This window comes from Gossypium raimondii, chromosome 6 (assembly GCF_025698545.1).
Source record: "Gossypium raimondii isolate GPD5lz chromosome 6, ASM2569854v1, whole genome shotgun sequence".
In the NCBI taxonomy this organism is placed as follows: Eukaryota; Viridiplantae; Streptophyta; class Magnoliopsida; order Malvales; family Malvaceae; genus Gossypium; species Gossypium raimondii.
This window is the reverse complement of record NC_068570.1, coordinates 46,809,731-46,824,864: the sequence shown is the minus strand read 5'-3', so window position 1 is coordinate 46,824,864 and position 15,134 is coordinate 46,809,731. Positions and strand designations below refer to the sequence as shown.

The 15,134-nt window shown below is 33.0% G+C and overlaps 1 non-coding gene across 1 annotated transcript; it reads right to left on the bottom strand.

Moving 5' to 3' along the window:
• Window positions 1–2,318: 2,318 nt before the first annotated feature.
• LOC128042122 (small nucleolar RNA R71) lies at window positions 2,319–2,426 on the bottom strand. Its single transcript, XR_008197328.1, has one exon. It is a non-coding gene; the product is annotated as a small nucleolar RNA R71 (small nucleolar RNA).
• Window positions 2,427–15,134: the final 12,708 nt, after the last annotated feature.

The following is a 15,134-nucleotide window of genomic DNA, read 5'->3' as shown; positions in this document are numbered from 1 at the left end:
TGAGGGAAAGAGCAAGTGAGATGGTAGGATCATATAGCCATATAACGATAAGTCAGTGGTTTATTACGGGGAAAGGTGAGGTCCCAGGTTAGACATGAGGATAAGGTGGATTATTGGAAGTAATCCCTCCACAGTTATCGATAGGCTTGAACAAGAATGAGATCGCTAGAGTGACGAGGTTAGAGATAAGACAACACAATACGAAAATGACAACCAGCCTTTCGGGACTAAGGTGTGGATAGAAAGAAACCGTCAAGGACAAGTGTGAAGAAGTCTGCCAAGGAAGGAATGTCCCAAGAACCCTTGGACAGATAGTTGAGAAGTATAGGTTCACGAATATGGTAAGGTATCAGGTACACGGCCCAGTGAAAAGATTAACCAAAGGATGGTCTCTTGACGATCCATGTAACTCATAGGATCAGGTGAAGTCTGCATTTTTGGATGATTATTCAATGTTTTTGGTGAATATTATGCCTCTAATTCTTTAAATTCATGTTTTTATACTTAGGAGAGCATTTAGGAGCAAAATGAGCGAAAACTAAAAAATCAGAGCAAGGTAAAAGAGCCACACGGGCTGACCCCTTCCACACGGCCGTATGAGCCACATGGGCTACCACACGACCATGTGGTAGGTCTTGTCAATTTTGCGAATTAGCAATACAAATAGTAGAAAAATGAGATTTTTTGGTTTTTCAAGAATTTTAAGACGTATATATAACAAAAATAAGACGGTAGGAGAGAGCTGTCATAGGATACTCAAGAAAACAACTTGGAAAACAACATTAAAGTTAATTCTGAAGCAGATTTTTGTCAAGATTGAAGACTCCCAGTTGATTTCTTAGGAAGCCATCATGAGTTTCTTTATTTTTATTTGCAAGCATTAAATACATAGGCAGATGAACCGTATGATGAATTTAGTCTTTTGATTTTTATTTTACGTAATAAATACTTAGATCTTCTTCTCAATTATGTGTGCTTAATTCTTGGTTTAATATTTTTAGACTATTGATCCATGTTTGATGTGCTTAAATCAAAAGAGGAATAGACCTTGTTTAAGAGTATATCTTACGTAATTGAGTGGAGTTGCATGCAATCCTAGAAATAGGACGACATAAATCTACCATATTAGAGTCAAATCTAAAAGAGGAATCCATAAATCGATTTAATGCGATAATATGAGTTTTAATTAGAAAGAAATTTCAATTAATCAACCTAGAGTCAGTTGCTCTTACTCACGAAAGAGATATTAGCATAATTTAGGGATTTCTACGGATCAAGATACTAAGTAAATAAAGTGCATAATTTAGATTGATAACGACAGATGAAATCTAGGTGGATTTATTCCTGGGTATTGTTTTGTTTTTTGGTTGTTAATCCTTTATTTTCTTGATTTGTTCTTTTTTGCGTTCGTAGTTAATTAATTTAGTTAATTTTAGCTTTAATCAATCACTCAAATTTATTGGTTAAATAATAGAAAGATGGTAATTACTAGTACTTTTAGTCTTCATAGGAACGATATCTTTGCTCCTTGTAGCTATACTATTAATTGATAGGTGCACTTGCCTTGCCTTAGTCAGATGTTTAGTTAGTTTACGACTCATCAAGTTTTTGGCGCTGTTGTTGAGAATTAAATTATTAGGAAAACTTTATTTCTATTAATTTAGCCATTTTTATTTTTATTTTAATATTTTTGTTTCTAATTTAATTTTTACATTTTAATTTTTCATTTGTTTGATTCTAACAGGTTCTTTTGGTTTATGACTAGAGGAAATTTGTTGGAACCGTTAGTTTCTAATAGTGAGATTGAGAAAACTGCTCGCAGAAATCAGAGAAAAGTTAGAGAAGCAAGGGAAAGTAAACAGATTTTAATAGATGATCAAGAGGAAAATGATATTACTGTGGAGATGGAAAATAATCAAAATAATCAGCAGCCTCCTATACCTCATGCTCATCGTACTATGTATGATTATGCTAAGCCTACTTTGATTGGGGCTAAATTGAGTATCGTCAGACCGACTATTGCTGCAAACAATTTTGAGCTAAAGCTAAACACAATTCAGATGGTACAATAATATGTCCATTTTAATGAGTTACAAGATGAAGATCCAAATGCTCATTTGGTTAACTTTCTAGAGATTTGCAACACATTTAAGATTAATGGCATTATTGATGATGTCATATGCTTACGATTGTTCCAATTCTTTTTGAGGAGCAAGACAAAATAGTGGTTGAATTCACTTCCACGGGGTTCTGTCACAACTTGGGATCAGATGACTGAGAAGTTTCTGTTAAAGTACTTCACACCGACTAAAACAACTAAGTTGAGGAACGTCATCTCTTCTTTTTTCTCAAATTGAGTTTGAGACATTATATGATGCATGGGAGCGATTTAAGAATCTTTTGAGAATGTGTCCTCATAATAGGTTACCTTTATGGTTACAAGTTCAAACCTTTTACAACGGTTTGAATCCCTTGATTAGGCAACTAATTGACGTAGCAGTTGGTGGAACATTGAATACTAAGACACCTGAGGCACCTCAAGAGTTTATTGAGGAGATGACACTAAATAACTATCAGTGGCAAGTCATGAGAACAGAATTAATTAAAGCAACTAGTGTTTTTAATATTGATGGTTTGATTTGGAATAACATGATGAATTTAGTAATGCAATGTGATACAACTGGAGTAGGGATAATAAATCTAAAATGTTTACCCTTCGGTTCTAACATGAAGCATGAGAGAGTCAACTTTATGGGTAATAATTCTAGACCTCAAAATAACCCATATAGCAATAAATATAATCTAAGATGGAAGAATCATCCAAATTTCAATTGAGATGGTTAAGGTAATCAAAGGTCACAACCCTATTCGGGTTTTCAACAAATTTATCAGTAAGAAAAAAATTAAACTTTGAGGAGATGTTAGCTAAATTTATTTCAGTGTCTGAAACATGATTTCAAAACACTAAGAAAGCTCTGAAAAATCAACAAGCATCGGTTCAAGGGTTTGAAAATCAGATTAGACAGCTTGCTAAATTGGTTTCAGAGAGATAGCAAGGTATCTTACCTAGTAACACTGAAGCCAACCCAAAGGAGCAAGTCCACGTAATCACTATTCGAAGCATGGAAGGGTTAGTCAAGCCTGAAAAGAAAGTAAATCTAGAATTTGTTGAGAAAAATGATGGTGTTGAAAAAACAAGAAAGAGTATAAGCCGGTGGTCAGAGAATACAAATCACGAATTCCATATCCAACAATACTGAAGCAAGACCGAATAAAAGAATAATATGGTAAATTTCTTGAACTTTTGAAAAAATTGCATATTAACTTACCTTTTGTTGAAGCCCTTTCACAGATACCAAAGGACGCAAAATTTTTAAAGGAGTTATTAACAAATAAAAGAAAGTTAGATGACTTGTCAACTGTGGAGCTCAATGAGGATTGCTCAACTATTCTCCAAAACAAAGTACCCACCAAGCTTAAGGATCCAGGGAGTTTTACTATTCCTTGTCTTATTGGTAGCTTAAATGTTGAAAAAGTTTTGCCTGATTTTGGGGCTAGTATAAATGTTATACCTTATACAATGTTCAAACAACTTGGTTTTAGGGAACCAAAACCTACTAGGATGAGCATTCAATTAGTTGACAGATCAATTAGGTATTCTAGGGGTATTATTGAGGATGTACTTGTGAAAGTAGATAAATTTACATTCCCTATTGATTTCGTTACATGACATGGATGAGGCTATTGAAGTTCCAATTATCTTAGGTCTACTCATTTTAGCCACTGCTAGAACTGTTATTAATGTGGTGAACTTGTGCTGAGTGTAAGTAATGAATAGGCTACTCTTCAAGCAAGTGATTTTGTTAGAGTTCCTATTGAGCGAGATGATACTCGTTATTCTATTAGTGTTAATAATCATACGGCTTGACATTCTTTGCAGGAATTCACTAATGAATACGTGTTCGAATAGTATCCGTCTCAAGGTGATAAAAATTAAGGGACGAGTGGAGAACGAATGGTGCAACTTGATGAATTAGAAGAATGGTGAACAAAGACTGATGAAAACCCAATAACAATCAAAGAAATAACTAAGCAATGCCATAGTGTGCATGTAAAGATAATGAACCAATTCAAAGTTGGGGATAAAGTGTTTGTTTTAAAGCTTAAGTCAAGAGGGTTGAACCAATTTGTTGTACAAAACGTATTTCCATACGGAATCATTAAGGTAACACACCCTGATTACGACACATTCAAGGTAAACATTTTTTGTCTCAAACTTCATTTTGGTGGTGATATTAATAGTGAGAGAAAGGAGCTCTGTCTCCAAAATATGCCTTAATTGTTAGCTTGAAAAAAGGAAGTCGAGCTTAGACTCTAAATATGCGTTTCTTGGGAGGCAACCTGAGTGCTTTTATTTTATTTATTTATTTTACTTTCATGTTATTTAATTTAAAAAGAAAACATTAGTAAATTTAATTTTATTTTTATTACTTTAAAAAATGAAATAAATATTAAAAACTAAAAAAGTAACCACACAGTATAAGATAATCCACATGGCCTAGAGACACGGCTGTATGGGACACACAGGCGTGTGTATACCAGAGCTAATTTTTCCAATTTTTTTCAACATACACGGCGTCAGTGAGTTACATGGCCTACAAACATGGTCATGTGAGACACAAGACCGAGCACATGAGCATGTGGTAAACCGTGTCACCTACACAGCCTCAGACACGGGTGTGGGAGAAGTGAACAAGCATTGCAAATGGCTTGGCACACGGCTGTATGTGACACACGGCCTTGGCACATGGGCATGTCCCAAGCCGTGTAGAAATTGGGCTTATTTATTTCAATATTTTTGTGTTACACATTGGCTAAGAGGCCTTACACGGTCTCTAGCCACAGTTGTATGACCTAACACGGGTCAATTACACAACTCTGTCTTCTATTCTAGTTTAGGGTTTCTTATTATTATTGTTATTTTACTTGTTACTTTTGTTCTTGCCATTTTACCTACCCAAAAACCATAGCCACCGTCACCCACTCTAGCCATTCCAACATTCTCGATCTGCCTACCTCACCACTGGTCCCCTCCTCCCGTCGTCGATCCATCCACCGGCTCCCACGCAATCGCCCTTTTTCCTTCCCACCTCAACCTCGCCCCTGCTGTTCCCTTTGTTTCTTCCTTGGTGCATCGGGGTGAGAGACACCTCTCTCCTTCCCTAGCTCGCCGTCAATTCTTTTCCCTCTCCTATCAATATCTATCGCCACTATTGCTGAGTTCCTTAAGCCACTCCCACCCAGTCGTCCTTCCTTCCCCTCCCCCACGAAGCCACATCCAATACCATCTGATTCTCCTTTTTCTCAACCTAACATCGTCGCCCACAGATCCATCATCTTTGTTCGTGCCTTAATCATTTCATGACCGCCATCGAGTGCGCCACCATCGCTATTGCCAATCCCACCATTTATCCTCCCCTTTTATTTATTTATTTTATTTATTATTATATTTATTTTATTATTGTTATTAGTATTATATTTTTTTTATTATTAGAATTGTGTTTATTATGTTTATTATTATCACTGTTGTTCGTCTTAGATTGTTAGTTTAGTTTAATTAAGTTTTTCTATGCCTAATTACTATTAGTTCTAGTTGATATTAGGAGTAGATTTTAGGTATAGTAGTTACGTGATTCGGTGTTCGTCGTGAGATATATTGCATGCTAATTTGTTTTATTTTGTATGTCGATTTGTTTATCTGCTAGATTTGTTATTGCGTGATGATTTTTCTGGGTCTTTGATATTTGGTGGTTATATTTTATGTCATGTACATGATGCTTAACACACGAGGCAAGAGCAAGATACCCACTCAGTCCAAGAAACGAAAGGCTACTAGGACCTCATCTTCCCTCTCTCCAACCATAACCACCTACCACCGGTACCTCACCTTTGACCATCCAGCATATGAGGAGAGGTACCAGCATCTAAAGGACAAAGCACTAGGTTTGGGTTAGTGTATCGACTGGGCAGTCCTTCAGACTGTGGGTTTATTTGTATTGTTTCATACTTTACTAGACACAACCTTATAGGAGCGATTCTTTGTGATCATGGAGCCGACATATACTGAGCTTACTTTAGAGTTTTTCTCTACATTCTTCCTACAGACAGTGCTATCATCGAGGGACGAACCACAAGCGATTTCATTCTGTCTCGGGGGTATCACTCGATATTTGAGTATTACAAAATTTGAAGTCACTCTCGGCCTATATTCTGATGATTTCTTAGCTACACCCGAGTTCTCCACCCTCCCGAGGCATATCCATTGGTGGTTGTAGCACTTGCGATATCCAATCGATCATGAATTTATCAATACATCAATTCACAACCATTGACATCCATTAATGATACTTACATAGGATTATGCATTCACATCATACTTATTCCAGATAGAGATAGAAATCATACAAATTGTAAAACATCAACAACCACCCAAAGGTAGAGTACAGAAAATCACCTTAAATCCTTCGTCCTCATCAACTTAGCTTGTCCAAATGCCAGAGCCTTATTGTCCTGGAAGCTATGCATGACAACCAGATATACTGGTTAAACCAAAGGTATTCAAGCCTTAAAACTTCAAATCCATTATTATACAGAAGCTTTTCAGGAATTCTTACTTCTCCTTCCTCTAATTCACGAGTACAAAGAAACTTAGGAGCTTACCAACTTGTTAAATTCTCTACTTTACAAACTCGAATCCAACATTTACCATCCCATGCAAGTTTTCTTTAACTTTCTCTTCTTCGAAGCAATCGAAGAAGAAGATGATGCAGATGAGAAGGAAATTATAAGCAAATTTGAGAAAGATTCCTTTCGTAGAAATATCCTTTATCTTATATATATATATATCCTAATTTTACACGGTGTCCATAGTCTAAGATAGCCGTCCATCGCTAATCATTTCGTCTCCTACTAAGGAACCAGATGGTTCCATCTTAATGGAACTAGAATTAAATCTCAAGTAATTTTCAACCTACCACCAAAATTTTCCAAGTTTTCCAATAGAGCCTGTCAACTTACTATCTTATTCAATTAACTCCCCACCTTTCCTAATGTTCGAATCTAAACCTAATTCGGGTGTGACATTTTTTGTATTTGAAAAAGGCTATTCATGACATAATATGTTCAAATTAAGTATTAATGATATGAATATTACTTCTATTTATACCATTGAGCATATTTTTATATTATGAGATGTTAGACTAGGACATTTTAATTATGAATCTTTAAATTAGATTATTATACAAGGTTACATATCTTTTCTAAAAGATCAAAGGAAAAATATGAAATTTTATAGAAGCAAAAATTAGTAGAAACCTTTTCCAAAAGTTGAAAGAAATTCTAAGTTGCTAGAACTTGTTCATTCTTACATTTGTGAACTAAATGATTTGTAAGCTAGAGGAGGATAAAGGTGCTTTATAACATTCATTGATAACTATTCTCGTTTCTCTTATATTTTCTTAATTAGAATAAAAGATGAAACTTTTGAGAAATTTAAAATGTTTAAGTCAATGGTTGAAAAACAAAAGGAGAAAAATACTAAAATTCTTTGGAGTGATAGAGATTGTAAATGTTATCCAAATTGTTTTTTTTTGTGTGAAGAAAATGAAATAATTCATCATAGAACGCACTATATGTATCCCACAAAATGACTTTGCCAAAAGGAAAAGTAGAACATGATAAATATGGTCAATAGTATATTGTTAAATTCTATGTTGCCTTATAAACTATGGGGAGAAGTTTTATTATTAGTATGTTATATTACTAATATAGTAAAAAGCTTATAAGTTGCACCATACAAATTATGGAACAATGAAGAAAACCAAATGTTAATTATTTTAAAGTGTGGGGTGTATCGCATATTATAAAGTTCCCCATTCTTATAAAACAAAGTTAGGTCATTGAGGTATTAAAAGTAGCTTTGTTGGTATGTAAAAATTCAAACATATAGAGTAACTTATTTAAGTTCTAAAGTTATTGTTGAATCTATACATGTTTAATTTTCTTAGAACAAATTTTATTTTTAACCTTGTTTCTTGTGAAGAAGAGAATGAGAAGCAAATTGAATTGGCTCCTACAACTGGTGTGAGAAGAAAATATATTTCCAATTGAGCTATGGAGAAGTCAAATAATTAGAAAGAGTAACATTTACACTCTTAATTTCTTTCTTCGAATTCAATAATCCTCTTAGTTGAAGGAGAAAGAACTAAAGTGTTCAGTAAAACTCAAATGCTTCTTAATGGAGAAGAATATCTAAAGGCCTTTTGCTAAGCAATGACTTCAATAGATGTATCTTTTGGAAAGAAGTTATAAATGATCAAATGGACTCAATAATATCCAACAATACTTAGGCTTTGGTTAATTTATCTAGAGGTTATAATATTATTATTGTAAATAAGTGTTTAGACGATAATGTAATACTAATGGATCTACACAAATCTTTAAGGCAAGAGTAATTGCTAAAGGCTTTTAAAAAAGGGCATAATCTACTTATATATACACTCCGAGACTTGAATAATATTAATTAGAACTCTTATGAGACTATATTTTATTTAAAAGATATGTTTGCATCAAATGGATGTTAAAACAACATTTCTAAATGGTGACTTAAATAAAGAGGTATATACGAATCAACAAGAGTGTTCTATATTTCCTAAAATGGTAAAAAAGTCTACAAACTAATTAAGTCATTATACAAATTAGAGCAAGTCCCTAAACAATGGCATGAGAAATTTTATTCAACCATATTGTCAAATGGTTTCAAATAGAATGGGGTAGGTAAGTGCATTTACTTGGTATTCACCATGGAATATGGAATAATAATTTGTCTCTATGTTGATGATGTACTTAATTTTAGCAATAATTGTAACATTCCCAAACCCGGCCTAGACGTTATGGCTGAATCCGGAGTTGATACGTAAGATAATTGAAAATTTAGTTTTCGTGTTTCTTGAAAACCATCATAAACTCTTAAAATCTCGGATTATTCGAAGATATGTCTTACCTAACTATTTAATTGAAAACATTATTTGTTTATTTATTTCTATTTAAAAACATATAATTTTGGAGTGGAAACTTTAAAATGTTGACTTTTAAAACACTATCTATTGTTTGAAATACGTTACTTTTGCAGAAAATCAAATTATGTCGACAAAACGTTTAAGTAGTGTTTTATGAAAAACGAAAGTAAAGTTCAAACCCAAACAACCAAAAGTCCAGACAGTCCAAAATTTACAAAAACACTTTAACCCAAATTAAATTATTTATAATACTCAAGCTGAACGAAAAACTTTTATAACTGCTCTCCGTCGCTCCGACCCGCCTAAGTCTGAGGATTACTTGAAAATATCAGACAAACGAAAAGTCAGTTTTCGAAACTCAATGTGTAACAAATAACTTAACCATAAATTTATATAAGACAGATTTTATAGAAACAAGATCATATCAGAGCAGACATGATTTCCTACCCCCATCCGCTACACACTATCTCCGACTATTCCAACACACCATATGGGGTATGAAACACCCATCTAACCCTACACACCAAGTTTTAATATCATTTCGGGAGATAGTGAGAGGATGGATAGTCAATAGATGATTAGATTAGAGTTTTCTTTTCTCTTAGAAAATTTTCTTAGTAGATTACATTTTCAATTTTATATTTTATTTTAATATTATTTTCATTTTCATTTTCGTATTTGGATTTGAATTTCTTATTTTGATGATTAAACTCTGAGATTGGAGACTACTCAAGAACTTCGCAATCACCTGAATTTATTAATGAGCATTTCTCCACTTATTCTTATTTTATATTTCATTCGTCATATATTTGATAGAATGTTTGTCTGATAATAAGAATGAATTATGCACTTTTATAATTATTGATATCACTTTATAATAACGTATTTTTATGTATTAATTATGTATTTATTCTGAGTATGATCTTGCTAATTTGAGCTATTTATGATCTTTTATCTCATAGGGACTAAATTTGAGGCAAAAGCAAAATTAAGGGCCAAAAGCGTGAATTTAGAGATAAAATGGGCCAATGTGTGACACAAGTAAAAGTTGGTGCCAAAAGTGCAAGCATGGAGGGCACAAGGGTTGAAATGCAAAAAGAAGAGATTTTATTCTATCAGACTCTATTTTAATTATATTAGGATAATTAATATTAAGATAATTATTAAGGATTATTTAATTTTAGGATTTAATTTTATCTTTATTTATCTTCAATTAAATGTATTTATCTTTTGAGAGTTTAAGTAGGATTAGACTATCTCCCCTAACACTATAAATAGGGGGTGAAGTGACTCAAAAGGCATCCATCTTTTTCTGTAAACACTCTCCCCCCAAAAGTCTAGGCTTTTGTTCTTCTCATATTTCCTTTCAATAAAATCTTCATTTTTATTTTATTTATTTTATTTTCCACCATAACCATGAGCCACTAAACCCATCTAGCCGAAGGTTGTCGATATTCCCCAAAAAGGGTTCTTGAGGCTTAGAGTCCGTACTTAGCCTCCTCGCCGAGTATTCATCATTTCTCCGCACTACGAGGCTGACGCTTCCGTCCATGTCCCTTAAGAAGTAAGCTTTTCAACGTATGCAAAGGCAACCACTTTGTATGTTTTGGGAAGGTTGCAGAGTTGATTCGTTAGCTTACTATATCAGAGGTTAGCGAGCCCAAGAGACAAAATGGTGTGGGATTCGCCATTGAGAAGCATCGATCTAGCATAAGACGATCCCACAGAAGCGATTGTTCGCTAGAGTCAAGTTCCACTAAATCCTAAGTCTAAATCCTTGGAGCTGGTGGTCGTAGGCGTCCTCTTCCACTATAACTAGCTTATTCGGTTTGGGAAGGATCATCTAAAAGCTGAGGATTGAACCCAAGGCGGAATGAGACAACTAGAGGCTGGAACCTCCCATAAGAATTTCTTTTCTCTCAACTCTATTTTTTAATTTCTCGAATCTTCGATTCAATATTCTTAATTCTGTTTTTATTTTATTTTTCGTTTCTAGATCCAAACCTTTAATTCTACTATTTTCTTATTTTTTTCCAGGAACACAGGTTTTCTTGGGTAAGATTCTGCCTGGGATTTCACGGAATAAGACATTGTGCAAATCCAGTCCTTGAGAATTTGACCCTCTTCTCTTTTACTATTCTTTTTCATTATTTATTAGGGATATGATATTTTTAGTGTTTTCAACGACGCATCAATTATCTTGTACAAATTAATTGATTAATCGAAATTTTACATTGTTAAAGTTTATCTCTGTGTTTTCTTAATCATCATTTATGCATATGGTTTAGCCTATATTTATTAATATATTATTGTATAATACGAAAAGAAAGATGTAAAGATGGTACAAATATATAAACAAGTTAACATTTCGAAATTTATATAAACAAATAACAATTGAACTACGATTTTGATAGAAGTATGAAACTAAAATATAAATATACGTATACTTGAATTACTAAGTCTAATATTAAACAGCCGATTAATGGTCAGCTATCGACTACTTGTACCCAAATGACTAAATCATCTTAATCTTCATTACTTAGTGGTTTTGCTTCTTAATCAAACTACGATGATTACATATGACGCTCAAATCCCTCCTTCAGTTACAATAATAAAACTCCATCATCTATTAGGATTTTAATGTAGAAAAAGAAAAAAAAAAGTAGAATAGTTACATTTTTAATGTTTTTATAAGAATTTTAATTACTATAATATATTTAAATATGATAACACAATATTTTAATAGATATATCATATTTTTATTTATAATTTTAATATATTTGCTAATACAAATTAATAATCTATATACACCAATTATTTTATTTGAAGTTTACAAGTATAATTATAGATATAGAACAATTGTAAATAAAACATATTCGAATAATTATAATTAAAATTAATTTAGTAAAAATACAATCAAATTGAAACAAAAGTCTACTAAAACCTATAATAAATTTACAGCAGTTCATACATAATAAAACTTAAACTTAAACATTTAAAATCTTAAAACCTCAAAAATGAAAAGAAATGTATGTTTTAGGTAAATCAAATTAAAAGTATTAATATTAGAACACGGAAACCATGTTGATTAGCATTACTGGATAAAGGGATAACGTGTCAATTATATGGTGCATGAGATGTTCTTCCAATATAATTCATTTATTGCAACTGACATGGGTTTCGACACATTTATTCAATTTTATATATGTCATAATAACAATTTAGCCATTGATTTTGTCATCTTTATTCAATTTAGCTCTTACTCTTTTATTTGGAACAAATTAGCCCTAAATTTCAATTGGTGATGTGGGACTAATTTATCTAATATGCCTACTAATTTTAAAAGTATTAAAAATTAAAATGATCAAAATGTTGTAAGTGTAAATTATAGTTCCAAAATTATGGGAAAAACTCTTCAAAAATAAAAATCTAAAATATTTAAAAGTTTTTAAAAGTTGAAAAATAGCCATATCTTTTCACTTCTCTATCTTGGTCTAGTGATAAGCTTGTGGAAGTTTCAATCTTTCAAAATGATAAAAATATGGAAAACTACATCCTCACTTTTCATATGATCTTGGTTCTCAAACCAACAATTATGACAATTTTATGTGGTTTTTTTCTTTAAAAAAATTCATACATAATAATTTCACACAAGATTCTGGTTAGTGAGAAATTAGCTTGAAAACACATTTAAGTTCATTCTAAATATCATCTTGTACTTTATCATGACAAAATACCTCCATGAAATCAAAGTCACGCCCCAAAATGAGAGTTAAAGTTTGCAAGTTAAATTTGTAACTATTGAATTTATTTTAATTTTCTATTTGAGCGTGCAATTGGGCTTGGTCTGTCAAAATGCCAAAAATTGTATCAATAAGTATTAATACCTTTCTAAGAAGCATTGATACCTTCGTATTTTCTAGTGTAGAAAACCCTAGTTTATCGAAACCCTAGATACTTAAGTGTATTTTTGTTTGGGTGGGCCCCTCTTTTCATTCTTTTGTTTTTGTTGTCGCCCTTAAACTTGTTTTCCTCTCTTCATTTTTCCTTTGCACCGTTTTCTCCTCTCTTCTCCTCATCTTATCTTTTCTTTTCTCCCTCTTACTCTCTTTTCTTTCTAGTTGTCATTTCTTGCACCTTTCTTGGGCTACCGATGCTTTTTATTTTTCCTAAATCATCATCAATCGTTCGATTCGTTGGAACATGTAGCTTTGTGTGTTTGCCTCTCTGTTCTGTTTTACACGATTGTGATCCTAACAGTAGTTTGGTAAGTGTAAACCTTCTGATCCAGGGGTAAGATTCAGTTTTCAAGTAAATAAATTGTGTGTACGATTTATTTCACTCCCATATTGGTTAATCAGGTTTCTTCGATTCTTGAATCTAATTTATGTAGATTGCTAATGTGTTGTTATTTGTGTGTATACCGTTTGAAGGATTGAATCTTGATGGGATCAAAGTAAATTTGAATCGTAGGAGTCCACTAGAGAAGTGAAGTGTTGCACGAGCATGTGAGTGAATGCGTGTGTCTAACCGTATGTGTATGGGCTTGGCCGAATGTATGAGTGCCTATTTTTGCATTTTGGTTGCTGACTTTATCATATAATATTAGTTATCTCATTCTAATGGTTTCAGTTGTGATAAGAAACTCCAAATCTGGTTGGAAAATATTCTTTGATGTGGTATTGAGAAACCAACAAATCAACTCAGAGGTAAACGAGACTTGTATGGTAGATCTAGTTGTAGTATGCTGCCACTTTTCTAAATAGTTAATGTTGAATATGTGTATAATGTTGATTAAGTGTTAATCCCACATATATCACTGATGCATGTTTACTGTTACTGCTTAACCAACAAACTGTTACCGTTTGCATAATAAATAGCATATTAAAAGTGTTACTGTTATTGCTTTCTGACGTTGATAGCATGTCATACTGATGCATTGGGGTTTGGATTGTTGAAGGAGGAAGTTCAGGCATTAAATGTCGAATTGATTCACCGATCATCTACTGATGGTTCATCCACATGAGCTAAGGCTCCTACTGATTTACTAGCGGCTCATCAATAAATATTGTTTTGGTGTGTAGGGCTGGATGAGTTCTGGGGAACGCTTATTGTGGTGTGTAGGGTTGGATTGGGTAGTGTACTGTACTGAAATTCATAAGCATTCTTATAGTTACTATGTTTTATGTGAATATCGTGATACTGATATGTACTATATACTGCAAACTTGTATGCTGTAATTTATTGCTTTATATACTCACTACTTATGTGTTATAACCACACTGAGCTTCATAGCTCACTCATTCGTTTCCCCCATCATTTTCATATAATTTGTGAAGTTAGGGCTTAAACTCGACACTTGGAGCACTGTCGTCAAATTTTACTTAAACGAACTATGTCATGGACTCGGTTACTCATAAGTTTTGGGATTTTGCATTATTCATTTTTTAACATTACGTATCGATACTTGATAAATAAATGGTTTTCAAAATAAACAGAATTCCAAATTGCTTCCAATTGATAACATTTTATAAATTTCGAAATTGGCAGAATGCCTAAATCGTATCAACAGTTATACATATCGATACTTTGTAATTGGTATCGATACTCTTTGTAAAAGCTTGAGTTCTTGATGCGATCCGGCTCGGTTGATTGAGTTGATTCACTTAATTGCCCGATCGTCGAAGAGAAGTTGCGTTCGATATTGAATTGGAGATAGCTTTATGGAAATGTTTGAGCGAAAGTAATTAAAATGAGTTCAAAAGATGGCTTGGTTTTGGAGATGGATAGGTTCGGTTTTAACAAAGAAAATAACTTGTAGGTTGATAGATTAAAATGGAATGGAAATATGAACTCAAGCGTCTAGTTCGATTCCATACTATATAAAGTATTGCCCCGGGACTTATATTGCTTAATGTGGCATTAATGGAATATCGAAGATGGACCTTGGCCCGTTACTTATGAAGAAGTAAAAACCAAAGGTAAAAACCAAAGGTATAAAAAGGTGGATGAACGCCACACTAGAATGGTGATAAGTTCAAAGAGTCGGGTTGACAC